Source organism: Stegostoma tigrinum, chromosome 24 (assembly GCF_030684315.1).
Source record: "Stegostoma tigrinum isolate sSteTig4 chromosome 24, sSteTig4.hap1, whole genome shotgun sequence".
NCBI lineage: Eukaryota > Metazoa > Chordata > Chondrichthyes > Orectolobiformes > Stegostomatidae > Stegostoma > Stegostoma tigrinum.
The window spans coordinates 33535499-33556718 of NC_081377.1; the positions used below are offsets into that span (position 1 = coordinate 33535499).

At 40.6% G+C, this 21220-nt stretch overlaps 1 protein-coding gene across 4 annotated transcripts in view; it reads right to left on the reverse strand.

Annotated features, from left to right (window-relative positions):
* rnf19b (ring finger protein 19B) overlaps positions 1-15641 on the reverse strand; it is a 163080-nt gene extending 147439 nt beyond the window's left edge. For 3 of the 4 annotated variants that reach the window (XM_048557933.2, XM_059654342.1, XM_059654341.1), the window contains exon 1: positions 15125-15640. The gene's annotated coding sequence lies outside the window, so the exon portion shown is untranslated. Of the gene's footprint in view, positions 1-15124 lie in introns of all 4 variants that reach the window. The other variant, XM_048557934.2, reaches the window with a different exon arrangement.
* Positions 15642-21220: the final 5579 nt, after the last annotated feature.

Genomic DNA, 21220 nt, shown 5'->3' on the forward strand with positions numbered 1-21220 from the left:
CGTCGGAGGCTCACTGATGATGTTACCTAGAATGGTGACGAAACGTCTGAAAACTAACCTTCCAGCTCAGCAAGCAAACTCACATCCAGAAACGTTGTTATTAGATAATGCAGTCATGTAATGACAAAGTAGTGAAAATTAAAATGTAACCCCTGAAAACCAACTAGTTATCCATCAAAATCAAAAACTACCTTTTCAAGAGGGTCTCTCAAAAATAATTTGTGCAATTAGATCTGAACATTCAAGGACCATGTCGTGGTGTGGCAGTCACGTTCATTCACTAAAAATAGTGTCTAAAAAAGTGCATTGAACCATAAAAGCTCTGTCATTAAAACATCTGCAACATGTACTAGACACATTAAACTCAGGAACCCATGATATGCTCATGCCTGCATGAAGTCTCAGACACACTTTGATTATTTAAAAATCAAAATGAAACTCAAAAATATTTTATCCACCTACATGAACTACTTGATGTCAAAAACCTAACAGTCAAAACAAACCAAGTGTGGGATTCTATAACACTGTCAGCATAACAGGAAATGACCGATTTTGATATTAGTTCTGAAAGAATTGAACCAATGTGAATTTTTGGAGGAGGGTGAAAACGACACAATGTAACTTCTGGGAAATCCGTTTCGTCACATCAGCAAAAGTAGCAATACTTTCACAGTGCACGAACAGTTGAGTTAATGTTGCTGCTGAAGTTCAGGACATGAAGAACATTGCTTTATATTGAACCATTCCTTAGAGCATTCTGAGATTGTGTTGAAGCAAAAGAAACTACTCTTCACTTAAGATAGTCGAGCCAAAATGTCAATTCTGTTCTTCCTGACAGATGCTGCCAAACTCGCTAAGTATCTCCAGCCTTACTGCTTTTATTGAAGATACAACTTAGTAGTAAACATCATTTGTAAATCTCACTCAGCTCACACTGAGATGAATGTTTCCTCACTTTGTCATATTTCCCCATTAACACATCACCTATAAAAATAAAAAAAAGATTACTGATGACAATCCGAGAAATCAATTAACCAACTGTGGCCTCAAGTTTCATCCTTATTCCTCAAAGAAACCCAAAGGACTTTGTTTTGCAAATTCTTTTATCTTCCTCTTCTACCGATAGTGGATGTTACACCTGTTAACTTTGTATGCATGTGTGAGAGAGAGGGAGAGAGTCCAAATGACTGCGCAAACACTGAATGTGTCTTTTTACTATTTTTCTCACAGCTATTAGGTAATAAACTTGTTTTTGTTCTCTCAAATAAACCCTGTAACTAGCTCTATTATTTAGTTAAATTAGTGAACTACATCTTAATTCGAGTAAGGTTGAGCCTTGTGCTAAGAAGAATACAAGGGCTTCGGTACAACCAACCAAAGAAACTAAACCAAAAAGTGAGCCCACTGAAATTATGAATCCTACCCAATTCTGTACCTTCTGAAACCAGAAACTATCACTAAAACTGAAATCATCCATTTCAGCTTACCAAGAATTGAACCTTGGAATTTTCTGGATCACATGACTTACTTTCTCACTGACCATATAACATCCACTGAGCAGCTCGGGGAGACATTAATTTGAAAAAAGTGTGGAGTCACAGCCTGACAATTCAAAAATGGCTCATTTAAGCCAACTTTGCTTCCAATTAGCCAAACAATCCTCTATCAGAATTAATATGTTACCTCCTACCATATAAATTCTAATGGTAACCTTTGATGTGATACTTTAGCAAGTGCCTTGTGGAAATCGAAGCACAATAATGTTCGCTGGCTTTGCTTTATCTATGTTGCTTGTTACATTCTCATAGATGGCTAATGAATTAGTCAAACACCATTTCCCTCTCACAAAGCTATGTTGCTGTGATATAATCTCTTTAACAACGGATTCCAACATTTTCCCTATGATAGATGTTCGGCAAACAGCCCTCAAGCTTCCTGCCTCCCTCGTTTATTGAACAGAGGAGTCACTTTCACTGTTTTCCAGCTGGATGGGCCAGTTCAAGAATCTGGAGAATTTAGGGAAAACAAAACCAATGCATTTACCAATGCAACAGCCACTTCTTTTAAGACCCTAGGATGAAAACTATTTGGATGGATGACTTGTCAGACTTTGGTCATAATAATATAGTCAGTACCTGTTCACAGGTGATTGGATTGTTTATATTCCTTGCTCCCATTCACATTCTGATCCACAATTCAATTTTATTTCATTGAAAGGAAGGCAAAAAGGAGAAATGGTCTCAATTACTTACTGACGTCCAATAACAGCATGGTACTCATTATGTAGGTACTCTAAAGGTGGAATAGGTTGAAGAGAGAGCTTACGAGTTGGGAATATTCATTTAATGGAGATGAAGCAGATGGTTCTACATTGAACCTATTTTGGTGGGTAAAGTGAAGATGGTTACAATTTAGATGTACGGATTGTCTCAGTGGGACTCAATAAGATAAAATTGACACAATTATAAAGAAAAATCACCCAAGTCAGAATGAAAGAGGGCAGAAAAGCAATTCTTCTAGGCACAATGCCAATTAACCCTTTGTAAAGCAATGGTCTCACTCAGAAACAAAATAGAGAATGTTGGAAAAGCTCAGCCAGTCTGGCAGCATCTGTTAACTCTGAATTCTCTTCACAGATGCTGCCAGGCCTGCTGAACCCTTACAGCAACTTCTGTTTATGTCCTGGATTTACAGCATCCGCAATTCTTTCGGCTTTTAATGGTGTCATCTCAATGGGGTTAGACAAAATTCAATCAGAATACAGGTTATTAATGAAGCTTTTGTTTATAAATTGGAATTGGGAAGAGGGATTAGGAGAAGCATTATTATTACTTATTGAATAAATGTGCCAAAAATGCAATAGAGACTTAAATTCCTTCATGACTGCCAAATCAAACAGGAGGGGTGCAGCATTTCCAGACCAGACTGATATAAGAATTTGGAACAATGGACAACATTCAATGTCTTCTGCAGAAGTGAGGTCCGAGGCTGGGCTTGGGGGCAGTTGGGGAGATGAGCGGGGAGGGGGGGGCAGGTGGCTGATCGGATGGGATCGGTTGGGTGGAGATTCCTCCAACTGCCCCGATTAAATCCAGGCAAGAAAACTTTCTCCCAGAATGCTAATTAAGGCCCTTAAAACAGCAATTAACAGAAGACAACTTGGTATATGTAAATCCATAGCTTGCATTTATATAGCAACATCAACATCGAAAATTAATCCCCCAAGGAATTCACAGCAGTGTAAATGAACACCGAACGAAAGAAATGTGGATGTTGGAAATTGGGAAACTTTTCAAAACTGAATTATTTTAGATTTCTGTATTTAGTGTCTAGCATGAGTGTTACAGCAGTAACTAGCCTTCTACAAACATAACCAGAAGAATCTCTGAGGTCATAATGTTTTATTGAACCAATGACAAAGATTCAAAAAGGAGGGCACTGCCCTATTATCAACGCAGTGTTTGGCATAAAAGGATTTTTTATTCTTAGAAGGGATGAAAACTAACCTTCAAAGGGAGTTGGGCCAGGTGATAATGGCCATCTCGACCTCTGGAGTAACTGCTCGTGGTCAATGATCAAAGGGGTCAGGCAGGTGACTGACACCACACAATTTGCTGTAGCCATTTCCCGATAAGATATTTAAGCAGGGATATGTGGGAACGAGAAAGCGAGGTCCCAGGGGAACAAGCTTTCTCAGGAAAAGACCACGAGATCCGCTGCATCGGTTCAAGGGAAGAACAAAGGATTGTTACTGCCAAAGACTGCAAAACATCAGAGATTAACACCGCACGACTCCATATCACAGACCTCCACCATCTCTGTTTCTCAATTCTACAGAATGGCTTTGGGATCAGTAAAGTGCTTTGATCTATTATGGATTGTACATTTCCTCTCTTTTATATAAATAATACATTGTATCTCAACTGTCACTTCTTAACAGACTCAATAAAAACTGTCTGAAAATTTCTTACACATGGTTGATTTCCTATAATAGGTCATTGTGATTATGAACCCCCAGAACCGAACATGGAAGGGGCCTGGAAGTGTTTTGTTGATACACTTGTTTTAAGAGGAAGAGAAAAAGCAGAGAGGTTTCAGGAGGGAATTTCAATCCAAAGAGCTTAGGCAGCTGGAGCTATGACCCCAGATGGTAGGGTGAAGGAAGGGAGATCGGTACAAAAGAGATCAGAGGCAGAGAAAGATTGCAAATTGGTAGGAAAGTTAAGCTATAAGACCAGAGGAAGTTTAGAGATAAGGAAAAGTGAGGCTTTATTAGAATTTAAACACAAGACTGAACATTTTAAATTTGAGATGTTGTGGTTTGGGAGGTTAATTATTCATGATCTCGCTGATGCGCGTGAATGAGTGGGAATGCTAGAAGGTGGAGGAAAGCTTTGGAACAGTCAACTCTAAAGATGACAAAGGCCAAATGAAAACTACGGTAGCAGATGGGTTGTGACAATCGCAGAATCTGGTGGTGGTCTGGGGAGGATGTAGTCCCAAATTCATCCAAGGGTCAACTTTGGATGGCAATTTTATGAAAACACGAGATTAGCCTGAGACAGTGATGAGGGAAGGATATAGAATTGATAGGAAAAGTTTAATGTTTTTGATGTGGACAAAAGACAACGTTCAATCTTCCCTATATTTGACGAGCATAAATTACAGTTCTTCCAAGTTCAATAAAGGCAGTTAAGTGATGGTAGAAAGGTCATGCTGGGTGATATAGCCTTATAGATGGAGATGCTTTCTAACCAAAACTGCACACCTCTGGAGCAGGTGGGACTTGAACCCAGGCCTCAGAGGTTGGGATATTACCACAACAGCCCTCTACATAAAGGTGTAAGCTCACCCAACATCTACATGTTTTGGTAGTGAAAGACAAATGGTCATGTCTACAAAGCATGTAATGACAAAAAGGAGGGGCCAGAGGTAAATGTCTGAACTGGACAGAAAATGCAGAGGAGTACAAACAGAAGCAGTTGCTGGAATTATTCTTCCTACTGGCAGATAAATAAAAATGGAACGAGGCAAGGGAAGTTCTGCTGAGACAATGGGTGAGACGTTTAAGGACTATGGAGTAGTTGAAGACAGTCAAAACACTGTGGAAGAATAATTCAATACTGATTGCGGCCACAGAGAGCAGCATTTGTGCTCCTGGTTGGTAGTCTTTTTGTGGTGCTCCAGACTGAAAACCTGATCAGAGTGAATGGTGATGGACAGTTATGCATCCAACAGGAGGAAAAGACGCCACAAATATCCCCGTTTTTGATTTACTGGTGGAAGCCAACACATCAGTCCAAATAAGAAAAGACTAAGTATTTGCAAAAATCTTCAGTCAGAAGTGTCAAGTGGATGATAAATCTTGGCCTTCTCCAGATGTCGCAGCTTCTCAGATGTTAGTCTTCAGCCAGTTTGATTCACTCCACACAATATCAAGAAATAGCTAAAGGTAATGAACATTGCAAAGGCTATGGGCCGTAACAACATTCCAACAATAGCATTGAAGATTATGGCTCTAGCCAAGATGTTTCTGTACGGCAACAAGGCGAACATCTACTTGAAAATGTGGAAAATTGCTCATGTACATCCTGCAGAGAAAAACAGGACAAATCCGACCCAGCTACTTACTGCCCATCAATCCACTCACAATCTGTATAGTTGACTGATTAGAAAATATCTATGAATAACAATCAGGAGTGCCTCTTATAATGAACATTCCATCCAATAAGTGCATGAATGGATCCTATAAAAAAACGAGGAGGTAATGAATTGTAGATTTAAAGAGAAGAAAATCAGTGGTTCAAAGGGAAAAGGAAGGAAAAAAGCACATTTAGCCCACGCGATAGAAATTCAATAAAGTTAGATGTAATTCATGACAGAACAGGGCAGGGAGTACTGCAAATTATAGCTACTAATCTTTGGGAATTGCATGATAATGGCAGTACATACCAAGATAAATGCCAGAATATGGCTCTGTAGCAAGTAATATCTTCATTCACAGCTTGCCACTGTATATAAATCATTAAAATGTCCTAGACAAGCTGGTCAGGTCCTAAAGGACATATCTGCTAGGCTGGGTCTGCAGCAGGTGGTGAGATCAGATCTAAACTCTGCAGTCCTGCCACATGCAGTCATGAATGGTGGTGGACAATTAAACAATTCATCTAAGGAGGAGGCTCCACAAATATCCCCATCCTCAATGATGGAAGAGCCCAACATACCAGTGAAAAAGCTAAGGCTCAAGTATTCGCAGCAATTTTCAGCCAGAAGTGCCAAGTGGAAGATCCATCTCAGTCTCCTCCAGTGGTCCCTAGCATTACAGATACCAGTCTTCAGCCAAATCAAACCACTCCACATGACATCAAGAATTGGCTGCAGACACTGGATAATGCAAGTGCTATGGGCCCTGACAACATTTCAGCAATAGCACTGAAGACATGTGCTCCAGAACTTGCTGCTTCCCTAGCCAAGCTCTTCCAGTACAGTTACAACACTGGCATCTACCTGGCAATGTGGAAACTACCCCAGGTATGTGCTGTATACAAAAAGCAGGACAAATCCAACCCGGCCAATTACTGCTCCATCAGTCTACACTAGACCATCAAAAAGTGTTGGAAGGTGTCACCAACTTTACTATCAGCCAGCACTTGCTCAGCAATAACCTGCTCAGTGGTGCCCAGTTTGGGTTCCGCCTGGGCCACTCATCTCCTGGCCTCATTACAACTGTGGTTCAAACATGGACAAAGAGCTGAATTCCAGAGGTGAGGCGAGAATGATAGCCCTTGACATCAAGGCTGCACTTGACCAAGTGTGGCATTAAAGGGCCCTAGGAATCAACAGGTATCAGGGGAAAACACTCTGTTGGTTGCAGTCATACCCGGTACATAGGAAGATGGTCATGGTTCTTGAAGGTCAGTCTTCATGGCTCCAGGACATCTCTGCAGGAATTCCTCAGGGTAATGTCATAAGCCCAATCATCTTCAGCTGCTTCATCAATGAACTTCCCTCCAGAAGTGAGGATGTTTGCCGATGATTGTACAATGTTCAGCACCATTCGTGACTCCTCAGGTACTGAAGCAGTCCATGTTCAAATGGAACAAGATCTGGACAAAATCTGGGCTGGGGCTGACAAGTGGCATGTAACATTCGCGCCATACAAATGCCAAGCAATGACCACTTCCAATAAACAATAACCTAAACAACATGCTCTGACATTCAAAGGCACTGCCATCAATTGAATCTCACACAATCAACATCCTAGGGGTTACCATTGTCCTGGACTCAGTGAACTCACCACATAAACACAATGGCTACAACCGCAGGTCAGAGGCTAGGAATACTGCAGTGACTAACTCACCTCCTAACTCCCCAAAGCCTGTCTACCATCTACACGATACGATTCAGGAGTGTCATGGAATACACCCCACTTGCTGGATGAGTGCAACTCCAACAAAATTCAAGTTTAACACCATCCAGGACAAAGCACCCGCTTGATTGGCACCACATCTACAAACAGGGCAGCAGATACATGGGATACCACCATCTGCAAGTTTCCATCCAAGTCACTGACCATCCTGACTTGGAAATATATCACCATTCCTTTACCGTCATTGAGTCAAAATCCTGGAATTCCCTCCCTAAAGGCATCATGGATCTATCTACAGCACACGGACTGCAGAGGCTCAAGGCAGCAGCTCATCACCACCCTCTCAAGGACCACTAGGGACAGGAAATAACTGCCGGTCAGGCAGCAACACGCTCATTCCATTAGTGGATTCAAAGAAAAATATCCCTTCTATCTAGATCACTAAAAAATGCAGGCTCTGGAAGCTCTGTTTCAGTTATACAGGGTCCTAGTGGTGCCACACCTGGAGTAATTTGAATAGATAACTCTTGGAGGTATTGAATTAAGGTTCAACAAAATAATATCTGACTCCAAATGTTAAATCACGAAGAGACAGGTATTCCTTGTTTAGGTGACCTCGTATGTTCCTAAAAAATGTATGCTAAATGAAAATGTCTTGAACAAAAATCACTTTCCCATAAAAATACTGGTAATGAGGTTAGATTACGTTCCTGACCTGTAGGTCTAACCCTACAAATCTGTTGGCTGCACTGAACTACACTAAAAAAAAATTCTTACTAGCTTAAAAATATTTATTACCTAACTCTTTGTATTTACCTCCTGCATCCAATTCACCACCTCTCATAGCTGTGCTTCTTGCCTGCCACCCACTTGTTCCCTTGCTCATTTCCTCAGTTCTGTTGCTTGTCTCTTGAGACCCCCCTCTAAGAATTCTGTTGCTGGAGGACATCATTGCCTGGCAGCTTTGTGGCACAAATGTGTTCTTGAGCCTTGCTGATGTTAGATGACCAACGTGTGTCGAGTCAGTACCAATTTTACTTCCATTAGGTGAGTCACCTCACTTCTGATTAAAGCCAAGGAGCTCACCACATGAAGACTGTATGCCATTTTATAGACGAAAAACCTGCAGACTTAAGATTTAGCAGCTGTAAAGTCCCTTCTAGAATTTCCAAATTTTTAGCAACATTCAACAGGAACCCTTTGTTTTATCTAAAGAGAGAAAGACCAATCCATGTTGCACGTTTATCATTTCATTCATCCAGTTTAAATCATTCCTCGATTTAACAATTTATCTTTACCTAGCATGACTTAACTCTTCTAGTGTGCAAGTTACTTTCAAAGTTAATCCATGGCTCCTTTGCTGGTAGTCCAATACCATTGAAAATCCCAGGTATGATACGATCATAGATCAATTTTAAGCTCTCCAGGGTGTGACAGGAACATGACTGACTGATAACATTGTAAACTCCATCCTCAACAACAGGCTTGAGTATGATTCTATTACCAGAGTTGGCACTGTGTGCACTGGGGGAACTTCTCCTTATTTACAACTGGCATTTAAGGGAGTCATCAGCAGCAAACTATTAATGTAAAAGCAACAGAGCTTGTGATTCTAATGCACTGAACATTGTGCCTGGGATCACAGAAAATGATCCAAATAACACTTTGGAATCAGTTAAGGCAGTAAAAAAGACAGATGGTTGGGAGGGATATATTAAGAGAATGCCAGAATATGTCTATGTAGAAACTTTCATCGAGTGGAGCAGAGAACAAGGAGAATCCTAGACACAGAAGACGATGATAGGATGTCTACACGGTTATACAACAGTCCTGGGAAAAGTGGAGATAACACAGTGTGGAGCTGGAGGAACACAGCAGAGCAGGCAACATCAGAGGAGCAGGAAGGTTGACATTTTGGTTTGGGAGGTTCTGAGGCTCGGAGACCACTTTGTAGAGCACCTTCACTCCGTTCATGACAAATGACAACTCCTTCCAGTCACAGACCATTTTAACTCCACCTCCCACTCCCTGGGTGACAAGCCCATTCTGGGCCTCCTCCAGTGTCACAATGACACCACCCAGAAACTGGAGGAGCAGCACCTCATATTCCGCCTAGGGACCCTGCAGCCCAATGGCCTAAATATGGATTTCACCAGTTTCTAAATCTCCCCACCTCCGGCCTCATTCCATGACCAATCTTCCCTCTCATCCCCACCTCCTTGACCTGACACAAGCTGTCCATCTTCTCTCCCACCTATCCACCTCTCCTACCTCATTACCCATCCCCACCACACCCTCCCTGCACTCACCTATCACCATCCCACCCACCTTCCCCAGCCCCAGCCCTCTATATATTCCTGAACTCCCTTCCTAATTCCCCATCTCTGAAGAAGGGTCCTGACCCAAAACGTCAACTTTCCTGCTCCAATGATACTGCCTGGCCTGCTGTGTTCCTCCAGCTCCACACTGCATTATCTCAGACTCCATTGGCAGTCCTTACTATCCCTGGGTAAAGTGGAGAAAGCTAACAGATGGATTTGATGCTGATGCTGAAAACTCAGTAGACAATTTTCTGAGGCACAGGACTCCATGCAGTTGACAATTATAGTGAGAATAACAGTTTGGATGCACACATTGATGATTTTAATGAGCTGTAATTTGTTGCATTGGACAATGTTACAGAGGTCGAGCCCACAGAGCTGAACTGAAGAGTAGGAATGTCACAGGCACGCAACATTTCAGGGTTCAAAGACAGCAGCTTTCAATTTGACATGAAAAAGTGGAATTCTGCACCTCTGGGTTTAGCTACAAAATTGATTTAGATATGTATAGAATTGCTTCCACTGGAACAAGCTAATAGCAGAGAAGTTGTACAGGGAGCCAGTCTCATGTTGATAGCTGGATTTAAATTTTGTAGTAATTATTGAACTCTCGGGATAAGGTGGTCAGTATTGAAATTAGGAGAATCAAATACAAGATAAAACAAAATAGGAACACAACCAGAAAGTGCTGGAAAAATGTCTAGGAGACCACATTGTGAGCAGTGATTGCAGTGAACCGGATCGAGTGAAGCACTGCTTCAGCTGAAAGGTCTATTCGGGCTCTTGGATACATAGGAGGAAGGAAGTAAATGGGCGAGTGTTATACCTTCTGTAGTTGCAGGGGAAGGTGCTGTAAGGCTGTGGGGGAGGTGAGTTTTGGAAGCAAAGGAGGAGTGGATCAGGGTTTCCCAGATGGAACAATCCTTGCAGAAGGCTTATAAGAGAAGGGAGGTCTATGTGTGTTTAGTGGTGGCATCCTGCTGTTCACGATATAGTGAACTAACTATAACTAACTACTAACTACTAACTAACTATAACTAACTACTAACTAACTAACTCATCTCCTGACACGCCAAAGCTTGTCCACCATATAGTCTCCTCTATAATAAGGACACAAAGTGCAGACTGGATGGCCACTTTACAGAACACCTACGTTTTGTTTGCAAAAAAAGACCCTGAGCTTCCAGATGCTTGCTGCTTCAACATACCATCTTGCTCCCTGGCCAACATCTCTGTCTCAGCCTTACTATAGTGTTCCAGTGAAGCTCAGCGCAAGCTGGAAGACCAGCAATTCATTTTCTGCGTGAAAACGCTACAGCCTTCTGAACTCAATATCGTGTTCAACAATTTCAGGGCTCAAGGCACCTTGTTCCATGTCGTTTGCCTAAACCCCACACATCAGGCCTTGTTATCACACTACCCACTGTTAGCCACAAATAGTCCCCATTAGTAATTATTCACCTTCTAGCCAGATTGTTACCCACTCCTTCGTCCAATTGTTCTCTCTCTTTGGACAGTATCTTAGCCTATCATTTACTTCATACTCCCTTCCCCGACCCTATGTTCTGCATAAAAACATTTTTTTCCTAGCTAGCATCAGTCTTGAGGAAGGGCCACTGAACCTGAAACCTTAACTCTGACTTCTCTCCACAGATGCTGCCAAATCTGCTGAGTTTTCCAGCAATTTCCATTTTTGTTTCTGATTTCCAGCATCTTCGGTTATTCTGGGTTTTTCAAATTAAAATAGGGATATTTCAAGCCAAAGACAAACTTTGGTAGATTTACTAGTTCTATTGAAAATGGTAAAGCTAAGATAAAACCAGAAGATATTGTAATAAAATCTTTGTAAGCTCAATGAATGTGCTGAGCAAACTGTGTGCTCTACCATATTCAGCTAAAGACAGTCCAAAAAAAGGAAGCTACTGCTGGCTGCTCCTGAATGCTACCTAGTGGCTGGTTCTGGTAACATGGGTCAGAGTTTGGTGCATGATTCAGGGGTTAGAAACAACAACAGAAAAACAAGAAGCAAGTGACTGAAAATTGAATGCAATACAAATATCAAACATAGTAGACACAGGGTGGCATAGTGGCTCAGAGGTTGGCAATTTTGCATCACAGCACCAGGGGCCCGGGTTTGATTCCACCCTCAGGTGACTGTGTGGAGTTTGCACATTCTACCTCTGTCTGCATGGGTTTTCTCGGGGTGTTCCGGTTTCCTCCACAGTTCAATGATGTGCAGGTTAGGTGGACTGGCCATGCTAAATTGCCCAAAGTATCCAGGGATGTGCAGGTTAGATGGATTAGCCATGGGAAATGCAGGGTGACGGGGATGGGGTGGGTCTGGATGGATGGTCTTTGAACGGTCAGTGTGGACTTGATGGCCTGAATAGCCTGCTTCTACAATATAAGGATTCTAGAGCTGTATTTTTTAGTGTTAATATTTATGGCTAAATTTATCAACTCAATGTAACGCATAACTATCAAACTGAATTTCAAGATTGAACTAGTTACTGTGATAGCCAAATGCTTTTCCTTATCTCAGTGAGACAGAGATAGTTGTAACATCTTATACAGAGTAATGAACAGCAAGGCTGCAGCTACAGGCATTCACAACTTCAAATTATTTGACCACTACAAATTGGAATACTGCCATTTCTATACTTAAAATAATTTCTCAAATCATGGACCCTGTATGAATATTACCCATTAAAACTTTGTGTACATTAGCAAATCGAGTTTGCTTTAATGTTCACTATCGCTATAGCCAAAACCTAGACCAAAACCAGAAACAGAACCAAATTTTATTGGGATTCCATTTGTTAGACTTAATGGGGTTCACTCTTAACTGCCCTATGAGCAATTAGGGATGGGCAATGAATGCCACTTAGCCAGCAACGCCCTCATTCCGTGAATGAATAAAGAAAAAAACAACTTAAATTGGCTGGTTGGAGATATAAAAAAAATTGCTCAGAGTTGTTGGAAGTGAGAGTTGGTAAGAACGCATCAATACATAACAGGGCATTTAGAACCTTGGCAAATAATGGGGCAAAATCGATGACTCCAATGAGATTTAAGGATTCAGAAATGAACAGAGGAATTGAGTTTAGGATAATGGGTGGATTCAATGTCCGATCAGTTACAGAGAGCCAGAGGAATTGAATGGGATCAAAAGCCTGGGCTAAGGTAAATCAGAAAAGTAAGAGTTTAAAAACCTAAAATTCAGCAAGCTCATGAGAACATCTCCGTCGACAAGTTTTCCTCCAACTTACACACTGGACTTGCTTGGAAATGAGTCCCTGTCCATTTGGTGCCACTGGGTTCAAATCTCAGAATTCCCCAATAAAACTTCATCACATGGAGTGCAGTATTTCAAAGAGGTAGTCGACTGCCATCTTCTCAAGGACGATTAGAGGTAGCCAATAAATGATACTCCTATCAGCAATACCTGCTTCCTAGCAATGCCTAAATGAATAAATTTAGGAAGCAGTTTTCAACCATTTAAGCTTTATGATTTATTTCACTTGAACCCCTGAATTAAAGATACCCATTATTCACTACATGCTAACAATTATTATTTGTATTTACTCCTTGACTATTATTTTTCTTCACTTTTTTTCCTATTCTGTGTAGAATTTTGAGAAACAGCTACTGTAGAAGAATTATGTTCACATCAATGTGTCAGAAACCAATTATAATTGGGATTTTGAAATTTGTAACAGTTTAGCCAGAAATCTTTACATTGCATTGAATATTTTTTACAAGAATACTATTTCACAAATCTAATTTGGGAAAGGGTAGGCTAAATACTACATTGGCAAATCTTATTAAACTCTTACACGTGAATAAAACAAAAAAAAATTTTTCAAGCAGCTGGCTACTTTGTAAATTTTAAACTAGCATTAAATTAATGCTAAAAACTGTTATGAATAAAGATAACATTGGCATATGGAATGCTATTGTGAGTTAATGTGTAGGGAGAATGTTCTCTTAACAAGTTAATACAAAGCAAAAGAAAATGTCTCCCACGATGACGTAAGTGGAACCCAATGTGGCACATAGCATAGGCAAACCCCAGCCTGCGCTGTACTAGTTATCCTGAAATGGTAATGATAATGATAGGGAAACTGCAATTAATACAAACGCTCATAAATAATTGCAGAGTGGCATAAGTGCAAAATGCAAAAAGGTGTCTTGCATAAGCTTACTATGGGCATTGAAGGAAGGGGTTAAAATCGAGCTCGCTGAGAGATCTCCCACAGTCGCTCTCTAGACACACACTGGGGCCAGTATCAGCGAGGAATCAGTCGTACAGCTCACCCTCCACAAAGCAATGGTGTAAACTCTGGTGAAAAATCTTGGCTTTTGAATGTGTGTCATTAAAGATTAGGTCACGTTGAGCATGAATTTCTCCAATAGCCTGAGATTTCTCCTCACAGAGCTGTGTAAAATTCGAATTATTGCTGTGTTTTCTTAAATGTTTTCATCTCCACAGAAACATTCCAGTTTCTGTATAGTCTAAAGCACAAGTTGGTAAACGCACAGCCATTATCATTTGCGGGAGGGAATGGACCAATGCCAGGTTTTTTTTGTCATATTTTGTTAAAACAAGTTGAAGGGTGCAAACATGGATTCTCGTGGAGTCACGTTACACAGCACCAGATCAAGGTTTTTTTTAGCCATTGCTGCATTTTAAGTTAAAGTGTCCCCCATATAAGACAATTACTGTAATCACCAAGACAACCACTTCGCTTGTCAGCATCAGACACAAACGTTCAATTATGTCTTGACGCGGTACTATTCTTTCAGAATCAGCAGGACAGAGTTTATGTCAATCATTAACTCGATCCCCCACCCCCACAACACAGTCTTTGTCCACAAGATTACTGGGTTTAACATGTCATCTCATAACGATATAATTCCCGTTTTCAAAGCAGGCGGCAGAGATGAACCGCAGGTCTGAGGACACGAATAATATTTATTTCAGAAACTGACCTTTACCTGCGAAAGGAATTGAATCAATTTATTAGTGTCAGAATCGCAGGAACGGGTAAAGCATGTACAAGGTACTGAGCAAATGCAATCTGCACATATAAGCAGAGCTTGCTTTTTTTGCAATTCGTGCTGATGTCAAAATCAGGTCCATTTCCTATTGCATTATTTACGACTTTTCCAGATTCACACCCGTCTCAGTGTTTCAGCAAACTCTAGCATTTGAGACTAAGATCCAGAAAATCTCTCACCCTTTTTCTCCTCTAGGAATGCATTGCATTGGAATAGCTAGAGATCTTGCAGGACGATGCATTTGAACTGGAGGGTGCTACGGGGAGAAACTGCAGCATTTTGAACACCTCGCTCCAGCAACAGCTGACATGCATTAATTCATTGCACGGGTTCAAAATATGGTTATGCATCGAAATGCAAAATATCCTCTTACCCTGCCTGGGCCAGTCTTGCAGCAGAGTGGCGGATCTCGGTGTTTTCATCTAGCCCCGGCTTTTTCTCGCCTTTCCCCCTCTATTGTAGCTCACCCTGGATTGAGATCCTCGCTTCCAGTTTTCGTTAGTCATTGAGAAGCTGCGGATGCGCAAAGTCCAAGACGTCACAAAGAAAGCTTCTTTCTGTCGTGACGCCAGTGGAATTCCTCTGCATTAATCTCAAAATAAATAATCTTCTAATGCAGACTGTGTGAATATTTAAAATCGGGCTCAGACTAATTTTGGCTCCTCGTCTAACCGATTGGCAAAGCTCCCCCAAAGCCCCAGACTGATAAACGTACCTTGTGCTTAAAATCTGAAAGAGGCGGATGGGAATCACAGCCCTGTAACCCAGTTGAGAATGAACCTTTTATTACCTTCCCTGCAAATCGAATGCCATCTTTGCACTCACTCTTCACGCAGTTTTACCCACTCCTGTTGTTCAAGTACTCCATAGTACGGTTTCCTTCTACAGCCCATTCCCTATTGAGGCACTGACCTTACCCGAGTCCAGCGAATTCAAGTGCAGTTTCTCAAAATCAAAGTTGAGAGACCACAATGTGTTAAAATAAGATTCATGCAAATAATGAGGCAACTAACAGTAAGAAAAAAGGACACCTGTCCAGAATGAGCATTGACAAGGGAGACCTTAGACACTACAATGGAGAAGAAGTGCCCAATCTTTTCAGGAACAAGGCACACACTTTAAGTAGACAAACCATTGGAGTACACACCCACTTTTTCAGGTCAATTGATTGCTCATAAGCACATTTATTGCATTTACTTTGGTTATGGTCATACTGGAGAGGTTTGCAACACAGCGCATGCTTGTTAAAGAATCAAATAGATTAATGTTTCAAATCTGTTGCAAGAAACACACAGTTTTCGATTGCAAGCGCAGACACATTTTTAAAATGTGCTCAATTCAACTATTTCTAGCTATTCCAGGGCACTAAATCTGTCTACACACTGCACTCAACTCAGGAGTCTGAATTTCAAGGATGAGAGTTCATATTTGTGACAATATTTTTAAATATACTATTTTATTCCATAATTGAACTGATATGTCATTGAAATTCAATGGATCAGAGCAAAATGCAAAGTAGAGTAAATTGTAATTTACTGAGTCAGTGGGAAACCTGGGCTTACTGATGCACCACCTGCAAACCTTGATCTCCTGAGAAGTGTTCTTTTCTGTTGTTCTTTACAACTGTATTATCAGAGAGTAAAATTTTGGCAATCTGTTTTGCAGCATCAAATTTTAACATTACAACTATGATTTTTCAGATGTAGGTATGATTAAAGTTTCAGTAATGGTATAGGGCTTCTTTGATTTTGCCAAAACCTCAGCCATGAGGTATCTAGGCTCTTCAGCTTTATCGAGTACCTGCATATCCATCAGATATTGGATCTGCTTCATGTTTTGTTCTTTCAAGCACGTGGAAGTACTGAATGTGTTTGTTCACAAGAGATGGATGTTTTGTCTGCAAATGACATTTTAATTTACTTGACACCATCACAGCATTTTCCAACCTCTCTCTGCAGATGAAGCATACAGGTGAGGGGGAGACAACCTCTTGTCCATGAAAATCCAGAGACCAGTCAGTTCTCAATCTCTGAATAGTTTTTGCTTTTTTGTGGGAGGTTCAGATGTTTCGTCAACAACTGAACTAGCGAAGGAACTCATTCTTTTGAAAACAAGCTTATCCATTTCTTCTTAGACTAGTGGAATCAAAATAGATTTTGCAAAGAAATGTGGGATATGGTCAATTTAGCTACCTATGCCAACATTAGCTTGTTTTGTCTTATTCTAGTATCGACAAAAAAGAATGCAAATACCATTGGTTCATTTCAATGGTGACTGGTAAAAACTATCACATCATTTGAAAATTGCCCTTTGGTCACCTGCATTTTCAAAAAACAGATACCGCATTTTTATTTTAGAACATAGAACAGTACAGCACAGAACAGGCCCTTCAGCCCACGATGTTGTGCCGACCATTGATCCTCATGTATGCACCCTCAAATTTCTGTGACCATATGCATGTCCAGCAGTCTCTTAACTGTCCCCAATGACCTTTTGATGATTAATTTTCACCAGTTTTATAAGTTTAATTATATTTGGATAGAAGATTGTTTTAGATGAAACTGTTTGTTTTACATTGTTTTTCGTTATCTTTGTACAGGTTTTCAAGAACCAGTCTAGCTAGTTAAACATCAACTGACCCACGGTGTGTTATAGTGGTGGTTGGCCTAGGTAATACTGATTTTGATAAATGATTGACTCAGTCTGTATTTTATCACAGGTTAAGGAAACAAAACAAATTCACTTCCTTCCCAGATTTTTCAACAACATAAAACCATATCACTTTTCCACCTCTTCTTCAGTTCTGAAGAGAATGTTAGCATCATAAAATGAACTTTATTTCTCTCTCCAAAAATATTGCCAGACCTGCTGAGTTTCTTCAGAATTTTCTGTTTTAGTTTCAATTCTCCACTATCTGCAGTGGTCTTAGAGTCATACAGCATAGAAACTGGTCCTTCAGCCCCGCACATCCATGGTGACCAACAAACACCAAATTACACTAATCCCATTTACCTGCACTTGGTCCATAGCCTACAATGCCCTGGCATTTTAAATATTCGTTTAAATATTATGAGAGTACCTGCTCCATCACTCTGTCAGGCAGCAGACTGCATACATTTACCACCCTCTGGATGATTTTTTTTCTTAGATCTCTGCTAAACCACTTGCTCCCACCTTAAACTTATGCTCTCTGGTTTTAGACACGTCTACCACGGAGGAGATTCTCACAATCTACTCTGTCTGTGCTTAGTTTTATATGCCTCAATTACATTCTCCCTCAGCGTCCTCTGCTCCAAGGAAAACAAACACAGCCTATCCAGTTGCTCATCATAACTGAAACTTTTCATCCGAGGCAAAATCCTGGAGAATGTCCTCTGCACCCTCTCCAGTGTATTATTAGTGTGGCTGACGAAAGCATCACACAGTATTCCAACTGTGGACAAACCAATCTTTTATAAAGTTGTAACAAGCATTCCATGATCCTACATTGTAGAATCGTAGAATCTCTAGTGTGGAAGCTGGTCATTTAGCCCATCAAGTCCACACCAACCCTGTGAAGGGCATCCTACCCAGACCGTCCCTCCACCATCATCCCTTGCCTCCTATTTGTATACCAATTTTGGGTACAGTTTTCCAACTCGGCTTCAATTCCATGAGTTCTTATATATTGAACCAGCTTTCCATATGAGACTTTGTCTGAAGTCTGTGTAAACCACATCAACATTTTCAGTCACCTTTTCAAAAAACTCAATTAAAAGTCAGACAGGATCACCCTGTAACAAATCTGTGCTGACTATCCCTCATCAATCCCTGCCTTTCCAGATTTTGATTAATCCTGCTATTCAAAACTTTTTCCAGTAATTTCCTGATCACTCACATCAGACTAACTGGCCTGTAATCACCTGACCTATCCCTTCAGCCCTTCTTGAACTAAAGAACCACATCAGTGATCTTCCACTTCACCTGCAGCCAGTGAAGTACCCTTACAACTCAACCTCCTAACCAGCTTTGTATTATCTGCAAACTTGGAGTTATTAAATTTAATTCCCTCATCTGAGGTCCAAGCCCTGATGCCTGCAGTAGCCCACTGGTCATTGGCTAACACTTGGAAAATGACATATTTATTCCTACTCTGTTTCCTGCCTGCCAGTAGTTCTCTATCCATGTCAGTACACTACCCCAATGCCATGCATTTTCATTTTACATGCTGATTTTTTTTACATGGGGCCTTATTGACCACCTTCTGATAGTCCAAGTTAACCACATCCACCAGATCTCCCTTATCAACTCTATCAGCTACATCCTGGAAAAACTCCAATAGATTTGTCAATTATGATTTCCCTTTTGTAAATCCATGTTGACTGTCTGACTGTCACTGTTTTCCATTGCTTTGCTATTAGATCTTTTCATAATTGATTCTAGTGCTTTCCGATGACCGGTCAGGCTAATTAGTCTACAACTCCTTGTTTTCTCTCTACCTCCTTTTCTAAAACAGTGAGGCTACATTAACAAGTCTCCAATCCATAAGAACTGTGCCAGAGTTGATAGAATCTTGAAAGATAACCACCAATGCATCCACTAATTTCTGACATGCAGACTATCAGGACTGGTGATATGTCAGTCTTTATTGCCTCAATTTTCCACCATTTCTTTACTAAATGACTTCCTACTGTTTTTCTCACTCACTATAGACTACGTAGTCACCAATATTTTTGGGGCATTATTTGAGTCCTTTGTGAAGCCAGAACCAAAATATGTATTTAATTTGTCTTCCTTCTCTTTGTTCCCCATTATAACTTCCCGTTTCAGTTGTAAGAATCCTACATTTGTCTTCTTTTTGCATACCTCCTTTAGGGCTTGCGTTATTTTGAGCCCTCAGTATCTGTCATCAGCCTCCCTTTATCTCTTGATCCACTTCTGTACATCCTTAACATCAATAATTCACTGGCTTTGCTGGTCCTACACTGTATTTTATTGGAATATTTTGAGACTGTACTCTCATTTTCTTTGAGAGTGCATCCAAGATTTGACGTAGATTTACCAAAAAATATCCACTTCCAGTCCACTGATCGCATTAAAACTAGCCTTCCTCCAGTTTCAAACCTTGATTTCAGGCACATATTTGTCCTTTTCCATGACAATCTTGAATCTAACAGTTAGGATCACTGTCTGAAAAATACTCTCCCTCTGATACTTCAGCCATTTGCATAGCCTCATTTCCTAAAATTAAGTCCAAGACTGCCCACTCTCTTGTAGGGTTTTCTACGTGCTGGCTTAAAATGCTGTCCTGGATATTTCTAAAACTTTCACCCTATGACTAGCACGATGTCTTCATTTAAAATGTATGTTTTAGGATGCTATGGATTGTCTTGGTTGCCGGGGGCAATTTGTCTTTGCTGTTGGAATGTGAGAAAAGCTTTTGGAGCAGATTGTTAGATGTGGATTCATCTTGTGCCTCAAAGAAATGGAAGTTCTTCATAAAAATATTGCCATATTAACATGTGAATGTCATGTACTCTAGTGATTGCTTTCTTCACTTATTTTAATTGTATCCTTGAGTGTAGCTCTCAAATTTTGTGTTGCTCACGCCCTGTTGTCACTCCCCACCTTTCCCCTCTCAGCCCAAGCCTCACAGCATCACTGATGCTGATCTGATATCAACAGAAGGAAAGAGCCAGGGATGACAAGGGGGAGAAGTGGCAGAAGAATAGGAGTAGTAATGAGGTTATGGGCGGCCCTGGGATGCAGGTACAGGCAGGGTAAGTTTGGGGGGGGCAGGAGTGGGTGTTTAACGACAATACAGAGACATTGCTCTAGATGTAAAGGACTATATTTTTGGCAGACTCCACAACTACTAAGAACATAACTAATAAATTCATGCAAAAAGTAAATATGAGTACAGGACCAACAATCTATTTCCAGGCACTAATAGGTCCTGATGGGACAATCAATCAGTTGAGACTCCATCTCAGCATTCATCACTATTGAAAGAGGAGATCTAGGCCTTCATGTCAGCAACTTGGTGTTATCAACATAGGAAAGTAAGGTTTGATGCTTTTTCATTGTCGATTATTTGTCTGATTTGAATTTTTAAAAAGTGTCTCTTAACTGAAAATGACCATCTAACAACAGGAAATACTTTGTTCTTGGACATCACATTGAATGAAGAAGGCAAAACTGAATGAAATCAGCATGTCTGCAAGCAGAAAAGACAATTCCTTCTCCAAATTGTGCATAATTTGATTTACATGGAACAGAGAGTTCTTAGGAAGAACAAGGCTTAACAAGAAAATGAAATCTCTTCTAGAAGTTGAAATGAATCAGCAAAAGAACAACAATAAAGCAGATTAGAAATATTTTATGAAAAATACTTGGTTCAATGACTTGCTGTTAATATTCTTCAACACTGGATTTTAACTTGGTCTAAGGCACTGAATCAGATACAATGTTTTCAGGTGCTGTCAACCTT